Source organism: Triticum dicoccoides, chromosome 5A (assembly GCF_002162155.2).
Source record: "Triticum dicoccoides isolate Atlit2015 ecotype Zavitan chromosome 5A, WEW_v2.0, whole genome shotgun sequence".
In the NCBI taxonomy this organism is placed as follows: domain Eukaryota; kingdom Viridiplantae; phylum Streptophyta; class Magnoliopsida; order Poales; family Poaceae; genus Triticum; species Triticum dicoccoides.
The window spans coordinates 545279575-545290049 of record NC_041388.1 but is presented as its reverse complement, the minus strand read 5'-3'; positions in this window follow the sequence as shown (position 1 = coordinate 545290049).

Here is a 10475-nt window from a genome sequence, read left to right as displayed (position 1 = left end):
GCTTAGTACGACGAAATGTGTGGTACTACTGCGACCGTCACTGCGAGACTAGCCACAGCAGAGAGTAACATACACATATTCCTAAACTATGTTATTACTCTCTTTGGTCCTTTTTAGGGGTTGTTTGGTTCTAGGACTAGCATTGCCATACTTTGCCACACATTTTTGCCAAGCTTGCCTAAGGTTAGTTCGATAAAATGAGAGCCATAAGTTGGCAAGCCTAAGGAAATCTTGCCACATGTTTTGAGTGTATGCCATGTGGGGCCCAAGTGTGGCTTGCCTGAGGTGTGGCTTGAACCAAACACTCATCTAAGTTGGTCAAACTTACCTAACCTTAGGTGTGGCAACCTTTGGCAAAGTTAGTCACAAACCAAACAACACCTTAGTTTGCATATAAGATTTGTCTGAAGTTAAGCCTCGTAAAGTTTGACCAACTTCATAGAAAAAAATATCAACATTCACAATGTGAAATCAATACATGTTTATGCATTAAGACTTAAAGTTTCATATTGTATAAATTTAGCATGATAGATGTTAATATGTTTTCATATAAATATGGTTAAACTTTGAGAAGTTTGACTTCAAACAATTCTTATATGCAGAGTAAAAAGGACCGGAGGGAGTACCTTCATATTGGATAGCAACATAATAATTGCATTGGGACATGTGATGTTATAGTAACTAGTTAAGTTACTCAAACTACCTCTCTCCTCATTAACTCATTGCAACATAAGACTACTCTATAGTGGGTAACTATGTTAATACTACCTTCATAGTGGATACTAACCTATGTGTTGTGTCATGCATCATTTCATTTATTAGGTTATAGACTCATCTTTTCTTAATATGTGTGATGTTACAGTAACTTGCTATGTTACCACATGCCTCTCTTTTTGCATTAATTACATGCCACATCATCTATTTTTTCTAGATAAGTGTGATGTTACCATCTATGTTATTCTCATTATGGGTAGTCTAAACAAATTTGCTGAGTTGGACTCGATGTTGCTGCTCAAGTTACCCCCGTTGTGGCTAGTCTGAGAAGGTCTGGTCTGCGGCAAGTAAATGATGGTCCATTCTTGACTTGCTTATTTCTGGAGTACCCCCTCCGGTACTTTTTTTTAGTTCGCATATAAGATTTGTTCGAATTCAAGTAAATGATGGTCCATTCTTGACTAGCTTATTTCTGGAGTACCCCCTCCGGTACTTTTTTTTTAGTTCGCATATAAGATTTGTTCGAATTCAAGCCTCATAATGTTTTACCAACTTTATAGAGCCTTGTCCCCCGCAAAAAAACTTTATAGAGAAAAATACCAGGTGGAATCGATATCATCAGATGCGTCATGACTTTAATTTTCATATTGTATAACTTTAGTATTATAGATTTCGATATTTTTCATACAAATATGATCAAATTGTTGATATTTGACTTAGAATATTATTTATATAAAAAGGACCGATGGGAGCGAAAGTGCCTCTCTACTCCCGAGCTCATTTGAGCGGTGAACAGTAAAAAAAAGGAAAAAAATCCATTTTTTACAGAAGCAATGACAAAAGTTCTAAATGCTTGCAAAAATTCGTCATGAGATCACATTATGAAAGTAGCATTTTCAGAGCATCGATTTTGTTTTTTTTTCACGCCTTATAGGAATGTGATTTCATGACGAATTTTTGCAAGCAGCTAAAACTTTCGTCGATGTTTCTTGCAAAAAAATATTTTTTAAATTTTTTAAATTTTGTTTTCATTTTACTGTTCACCCGAGCTCAAGAAACTCCGTGTCCCGGTGGGAGTACTAACTCACTCTGCACTCACTGTCTCAAGATACACGCACAAATGGCACCTCATCACAGGTCTCAATTAGCTGACAAACGTGGCTCGAGTGGGGCCTCTCTCTCCCGGGCCCGCCAGCCATTACCTTCACCCGCCCCAGCATTCAAGGACAGATTCGCTATTGCTCCAACGAAAATTATATAAAAAAGGACAGGCAGATTCGCTATGAGAAAACAAAAAAAAAAAAGGACAGATGCTCTAATTCCCCAAGCAACAAAGAAAGAAAGAAAGAAAGAAAGAAAGAAAAAGGACAAATATATATTCTTTGACGAGGGCGCACCCTGGAGGTAGTACGCATCCCCATCGGTCAGGATTTGTTGTCACGTCGCCGTAGATCCTAAGCTCAGCTCAGCTCAGCTCAGCTGTGATGCGTGATCTCATCTCTTTTGCCCCGACAACCCCCCCTGGTTGGCATCACAGCGCACAAAAATGGTATGTCTAATGCTCCCCTAAGCATGCATGGCATCATGGCCACACGCTGCTTTTACTCTAAAAAATAAAGTGGCCACTTGGTCCATGTGCTAATGGTAGTACTCCTACTATACGGCCCAGGCTTGGCTATGCCACATGCCAGCCAAGGTGTGGTGTGGTGTAGGTGTAGGAGGGAATCGGGGAATAGAAAAACTTGACCAGTTAGGGCAGGGCCGTACCAAGGAGCCACGCACAAACACAATTCTTGTTGTGTGTTTCAAAGCCGTGAATCTCTCCCATCTCCCATCTCCGCCAGCTTTGGCCCCGGCCCCGGAGATCTACCTAGATATTTTGGGTTGCGTCAAATAATCTACTCCTACTGGAGACGGGGTACGGAGTACAGGCTATTTCTGTGTTGAGACCTGTGCTAAGCGTCATGGCGTGGCAAAGGCCATCGGCCGAAGAGGCCGCTACCCGTGGCAGGCCTTCCACCACACACCACGGAGATGTTCTTCCAGCTAGACTCCCTCGTCACGGAGCGCTGCTTTTCTGTCTGCCTTTCCACGGGTATCAGCGGTCGGCGCGTTAATGCTAGGAGTGTTTTTTTTTTCGTTCACTCTAGCTATATGTATAAGTGGAGCTAGTTGTAAACTTGGGCAAGTCAATTTTCTGATCGTTGATTCTTTTGTTGAGATTTGATTTTCTTTTTCTCTTTGTCTATGTTGATTTTTTGACTTGCGCCTATTCAGGTTAAGTAGAAAAATAGGTCGATTTTTCTACGGGGCTTGAAGCCGGTTAAAAATTGCATGTTTTTTTATCTGTATGTGTTTTTCTTTTCTTTTATTTTTATTTTTAGTCGTTTTCTTTCTACATGGATTATTTTGGCATTTGTACCAATGAATTGTATATATATGCAATTATTAGACATTATGTGTTTGAATTACAGTAGTGTGTGAAAATGCATTATTATATGCTTATTCTTTGCATATTTAAAAAGTGCAATTTTTTTACTGTGCAAAGTTGTGTGCAAATTATTAATTCATAATTTCCTACAAAATTTCATTATTCTGATCTTGTTTTAGTTTTTAGTTCATTTTCTTTCTTTTGAAGGGGTAATACCAATGCCACTAATTCATTCTTTCTTAGAAAACTTTATTATTTTTATATTGTTTTAGTTCTTATTTCACTTCCTTTCTTCTTTAAGGGTAATAGAAACATCACTAATTCATTCCTTCTTAGTTTTTTTTTTTGCAAAATTTCACTATTACATGCTTATTCTTTGCATATTTAGAAAGTGCAAGTCCAGTGCAAAGTTATGTGCAAGTTTTTTATTATCATTTTCTTTCTTCTGAAAGGGTAATACCAATGCCACAAATTCATTCTTCCTTTGAAAACATTATAATTTTGATATTTTTTAGTTTTTACTTCATTTTCTTTCTTCTGAAATGGTAATACGAATGCCACTAATTTTTCTTTCTTAGAAAAATTCATTATTTTAATTTTATTTTAGTTTTAATTTCTTTCGTAATACCATCGTCACGAATTCATTCCTTCTTACGAAACTTTTTTTTGCGAAATTTCACTACTATATGCTTATTACTGCATATCCTAGAAAATTGTATTTTTTGTATAAATAATGTGCAATTTTTGTCATTATTTGTTTTTCAAAATTTTCAACTTGTTTCTCCCTAAAGGGTAGTACCAATGCCACTAATTCAACTTTTGGTAGAAAATTCACTATTTTGATTTTTGTTTTAGTTTTTATTCCATTTCCTTTCTTCTTTAAGAGAAATACAAATGCCACTAATTCTTTCCTTCTTATGAAACTTATTTTTTGTGAAAAATCCACTATTATATTCTTGTTCCAACATATGATAAAAACACAATTTCTGTGTAAATTGTGTTTAAAAAATTGTAAGTATTTGTATTAATCTTTTACATTTTTTTTCTTAAAGGATAATATCAGTGCCACTAATTTATTTTTTCTTATTAAATTTATTATTTCATTGTTTTACTTTTCATTTCATTATATTCCTTCTTTAAGGTAAGATACCAATGTAACTAATTCCAACACTTTTGTCATGAATGCAAATGACATGCACATATAGGTGATGTTTTTTCGACATTTTGATATCCTGCTTGTATTTTTTTTTTGAATTAGCATGAAGTTTTTATGAAGTTTTCTAAGTGATGGTCAAGCGGTCAAAGGGCGAAAGCATAAGAGGAGTGAAGTGGCTTGGGCAGAACCGAGGTTTTTTGGAAACTAGGGGTAAAACTGCCGAGTAGGACCCAACTAGGGGCATCAAATTAATTATCCCTTTTTGTGAAAATTCCATTATTATATGCTTATTTTTGCATATTATGAAAAACATAATTCTTGCACAAATTTTATCTTTATCTGTTTTATTGTTTTATTTTCATTTTTCTGAAATTGTAATACCAATGTCATTAATTCATTCTTTAAATAAAACTTCATTATAATGATTTTGTTTCAATTTTTTATTTTTCTTTGTTTACAAAATAAAATTATGATGTTGCGTCGAGTGGGTGCAGTTTGAACGGAGGCGGTGTAACAACAATGTGAAGGGCATCCTAATTGTTCAGTCTCGGTGACATTGTACGATGCACATGCAACATACGGGCGGCATGAGAATAAGACTAGGAAGAACTAACGTTTTAGTGTTAAGTGGCTGCATGAGGGCCGAGAAGCCATTGCTAATCATAACCATTAGCTAAACGTAGTGTTAATTGCTTGGTTCTGACGGAGCTAGCTGGTTCATGCATCAACCTCATGCAGTTTGCTGTGGACTAAAGACAACAAAGTAGCAGAATCACATCAGGATCTGGGATACATACACATCATAGTTTGGCAAGCTCAGTTGTGTAAGAGGAGAGAGGGGATGTTATGATCCATAAGTATATGAAATCAAACGTAGTCCTTTCGATAAGTAAGTGTGTTGAACTGAACGAGGAGCAGAAGGAATTAATAAGCGGTTTTCAACAAAGTATTCATGCTGTAAGAAAGTTGTGTTAGATAGTTTGATAGCAAGATAATTGATAACAAATAACAAGTGTTGGAAATATTCCCTAGAAAGTTTGTTATGAAAGTCATCAAGAATGAGGAAATCCGAAAACACACCATCCGCCTAGACCATAGCGCTGAAAGACCGAGCCCACATCCCAAATCACGTCGGGCATGCGAGCGTCTGACTCAGCGTGCGCTTCGATCGCACCTTGACAAGTTCTTTCCTTCATGCAAGGTGACTGTCGGGTTGTGGCATGGCCTCTTTCCATCGCATTCCCTTGGCTAGATATCGTGCTTTGTGATGTATGCCTGGTATTTAGATTTTGTGGTCTGCCCGGGTGGTCCCGAGTCAACTTAGTTGCTCTGAGTGGGAGTCCTGGGTTCCAATGGTTAGACTCGATGTTGTGTAACCCTGGCTGGCCAAAGAATGTGGGCAACGATTATTGTTGTCGGTCATTGGTAAGTACATGCTGGATACAAATGCAATACAAACATAATCACTTGTAGATAATTGGTGAAAAATATGCTTCAAATCTCCTGCATAATGGTCAGTGTGCAATTGTTCCACAATACCAATACGAATCTCATAACAAATATTTTCAGTAGGTGGGGGCTCCTTCCTAACCACTTCAACACGTGGAGAGGTCATCCCAAACAAACCTCTCAAATGATTATTTTTCATAGTAGCAAACAAGAATATAAATCGACACGAACGATAAAAGTTTTCTTACTAAAGTCCACTTACCAAGAGTGTTACATTCCCCGAAAACAACGTCAGAAAATAGTCTTGATGACTAACAAGTATAGAAAATTAATCGTAGTCCTTTCAATAAGTAAGAGTGTAGAATCCAACGAGGGCAGAAAGAGTTGACAAGCAGTTTTTATCAAGGTTTCACGGCAAGTGTTGTAAGATAGTTTTGATAGATAGTTTGTAACCAACTAGCAAGTAACAAAAGTATTACAGTGCAGCAAGTGGCCCAATCCTTAATGGTGCTAAGGACAAGCCGATGGTGATTCTTATAGTGACTAAAACACTCTTGAGGAGACATGAGAATCTCGCCAAGTTACTTTCACCATGATTCATTAAGTTACCATTCATTGCTTTGATAAGTATTATGTGGGTGGACCGGATCTAAGGTGTTGCCCTAACATGAACACATACCTACTTATGATTGTACCCTCCATGCAAGCATCTGCAACTACAAAGAAGTAATTGGGATAAAATTAACCATGACATTAAACAGTTGGATCCAAAACATCCCATCATGAGTTAATTCACAAACAAGGTATTGGGTTTTATCACTCCCGTAACCCATCATCTACGAACTACTTCCACGATGCCTTCCTTAGGCCCAAAGATGATGAAGTGTCATGTAGTCGACTTTCACATAACATCACCAGAGAAAGAACAACACAACATATCATCAAACCATTGAACAATACCCAACTTCACATGATTACTAATAACAAGACTTATCTCGTCTTCTCAAAACCTAATGGAACTACTCACAACTCATCAAATGGATCATGATCAGTAGATACAAATATATGATGAACAATCTAAACACAACAATCTTTCGCCAATAATTCTCATATGCATCAACTACAAGGTGTAATCAACACACATAAACACTCCTAGGTACCAATCTGAGTTTTCATACAAGGATTGAACACAAAAGAAGAACTAGGGTTTGGAGATGAGATGGTGCTAGTGAAGATGTTGATCCCCACGATAAAAAGACTGTTGGTAATGATGAAAGTTTCGATTTCCACCTCCCGAATGGAAGTTTCCCCGACATAGTTGCTTCCCGGAGAGCAAAAATGTTCCCGCCAAGTTCCGCCTCGTAGACATCTGCGGAAAGTCCCGAGGATTTTCTGTGATTTGTTTTCTAGGGCAAATGTAATTTTATAGCCCAAGGACGTCGGGAGAGGGGCCAAGGGGGCCCCACATGGCTATGTGGCATGCCCTAGGGTGGCGGCGCACCACCAGGATGTGTGATCCCTAAGTGGCCCCCTCAGGCCCATTCTTCCTTCATAATTCTTCATATATTTTGAAATAATTCTACAATAATCCATGCTGCCTTTTGAGCTCTCGGGAATTGATTTTTTCCTTTGTTGCATTTTAGGTCCAGAATTCCATTTGTCCGACAATCCCCTCTCTTTGTATTCCTTACATTTTAAGTGAGAAAGGCATTAGAATTGCATCATATTGTGAAATATGTCATTGAAATAGGATAAATTATAGTAGAAAATAATGATGCAAAATGGATGTATTAGACACAGTCAGCGCAAATGTTATGGCCAGAGATGGTGGAGCCATAGGAGACCCCTCAAAGACATCCGAATAAGGAGGCATCTGCTCATCGATGATAGTTGGGAGTCCTCAACATAGGACGCTGGAAACTCACTCTCGGACAGGACAATGGCCTGACTAAACTCTCGTGTGCTCATCTCCTATAGTTGTTCGCTTCGGGAAGAGTGGAGCACACTACCCATGGACAGTACGGACGAGCGCCACAGATAGACAGTATGAAGAAGCACTACACATGGACAATATGAACAAACTATAGGGTCAAAAGTATGTCTAGAGGGGGGGGGGGGTGATTAGACTACTGATACGTCTCCATCGTATATACTTTTTCGAACTCTTTTGCCCTTGTTTTGGACTCCAATTTGCATGATTTGAATGGAACTAACCCGGATTGACGCTGTTTTCAGCAGAATTGTCTTGGTGCTATTTTTGTGCAGAAATAAAAGTTCTCGGAATGACCTGAAAATTTACGGAGAATATTTTTGGAATATATGAAAATATTGGCGAAAGAATCAACCAGAGGGGCCCCAACCATTGGCCACAAGAATGGGGGACGCCCCCATAGGGCGTGCCCTGGTGGCTTGTGGGCCCCCTAGACCTCCTTCGACCCTAACTCGAACGCTATATATTCACATATTCGAAGAAAAAAAATAGAGAGAAGGATTCATCACGTTTTACGATACAAAGTCGCCGCCGTCTCCCGTTCTTCATCGCGAGGGCTGATCTGGAGTCTGTTCAGGGCTCCGGAGAGGGGGATTCGTCGTCATCATCATCACCAACCTTCCTTCATCACCAATTTCATGATGCTCACCGCCGTGCGTGAGTAATTCCATCGCAGGCTTGCTGGACGATGATGGGTTGGATGAGATTTATCATGTAATCGAGTTAGTTTTGTTAGGGTTTGATCCCTAGTATCCACTATGTTCTGAGATTGATGTTGCTATGACTTTGCTATGCTTAATGCATGTCACTAGGGCCCGAGTGCCATGCTTTCAAATATGAACATATTATGTTTTCATGAATATATTTGTGTTCTTGATCCTATCTTGCAAGTTGTAGACACCTATTACGAGTTATGATCCGCATACCTCAAGGTGACAATAATTGGGATTCTTTCCGGTGATTACCGTAGTTTGAGGAGTTCATGTATTCACTAAGTGCTAATGTTTTGTTCCGGTTCTCTATTAAAAGGAGGCTTTAATATCCCTTAGTTTCCATTAGGACCCCGCTGCCACGGGAGGGTAGGACAAAAGATGTCATGCAAGTTCTTTTCCATAAGCACGTATGACTGTATACGAAATACATGCCTACATTATATTGATGAATTGGAGCTAGTTCTGTGTCACCCTAGGTTATAACTGCTACATGATGAATATCGTCCGACACAATTATCATTGCCGATCCATTTCCTATGAGCTTTTCACATATTGATCTTTGCTTAGTTACTTCCGTTGCTACTATTACAATCACTACAAAACTACTACTGTTACTTTTGCCACTATTACTGTTACTTCCATACTACTTTGCTACTAAATACTTTGCTGCAAATATTAAGTCTTTCAGGTGTGGTTGAATTGACAACTCAGCTGCTAATACTTGAGAATATTCTTTGGCTCCCTTTTGTGTGCAATCAATAAATTTGGGTTGAGTACTCTACCCTCGAAAAATGTTGCGATCCCCTATACTTGTGGGTTATCAAGACCTTTTTCTGGCGCCGTTGCCGGGGCGCATAGCTCTATTCTCTGAGTCACTTGGGATTTATATCTGTTGACCACTATGAGGAATTTGAAAGATAGTCGAACCAAGATTTTTCCTTCTACTACGAGGTGAGGTAAGGAACTGCCATCTAGCTCTGCACTTGATTCACCTTCTGTTTGAGTAAGCTTGCGACACCTACACTTGCTGTTGATTCTGATATGTCGCATGTTATTGATGATGCTACTTCTACTATGAATGATGCTTATGATGCTACTACTTTGCATGATAAAACTGTGCCACTGGGTGAATTGCTTGATGAACACCTTGCCAGAGTTAAAACTATTGATTATGGTGAGGATGATATATTTTTGAAACTGAAAACTTTGAAACACTTGATAAGACTAGCTCTCCTAGATATGAACTTCCTGTTATACCTGAGGGTTATGTTATGGATGGAGAGGTAGCTAGGGACTTTGTTGCTTGTAAGTATAGAGATGGTCTTAAGAAATTACTATACAAGTGGAAAGAAAAATCTTTGAATGCTACTTCACCTATCTTTGTTATTGATAAGGATTATGAATTCTCTGTTGATCCTGAGTTAATTACTTTGGTTGAATCTGATCATTTCCATGGTTATGAATCTGAAACTGTTGTGGCACATCTTACTAAATTGAATGATATAGCTACCCTATTTGCTAATGAGGAAAAAATCGCTATTACTATATTCTCAAGTTGTTTTCTTTCTCACTAAAGGGTGATGCTAAGATATGGTTTAATTCTCTTGCTCCTGGTTTTGTGCGTAGTCCCGAGGTTATGATTTATTACTTTTCAGAAAAATATTTTCCTGCTCATAAAGTACGAGATACATTCCTCCACTCACAAAATGCCTTGGTTGATGAGATTTGAGCCTTATAAACCGGAAAGAAGGGAGTATCCCATGTAGTCGCACTTAAGACGGTCGTGCCCCTCCCCTAGCACCGGCCGCCCTTTCGGCCCCGACGGCCACCCTCCCCCTCCCGCCGGCCACCACTCCGGTATCGGCCTCCACCTCCCGATGGGCTCGCAGGTCTCACTGAGTGCTTCCTCCATGCCGTCTAGGACCCTGCTGCCCTCCCCGCCCAGGCCACCCTTCCGCTCCGTTGTCGTCGACCTCAAGGTCCTAGGCATGACTTTCGGCCCTATTGTCCAGGGGGTTGGAC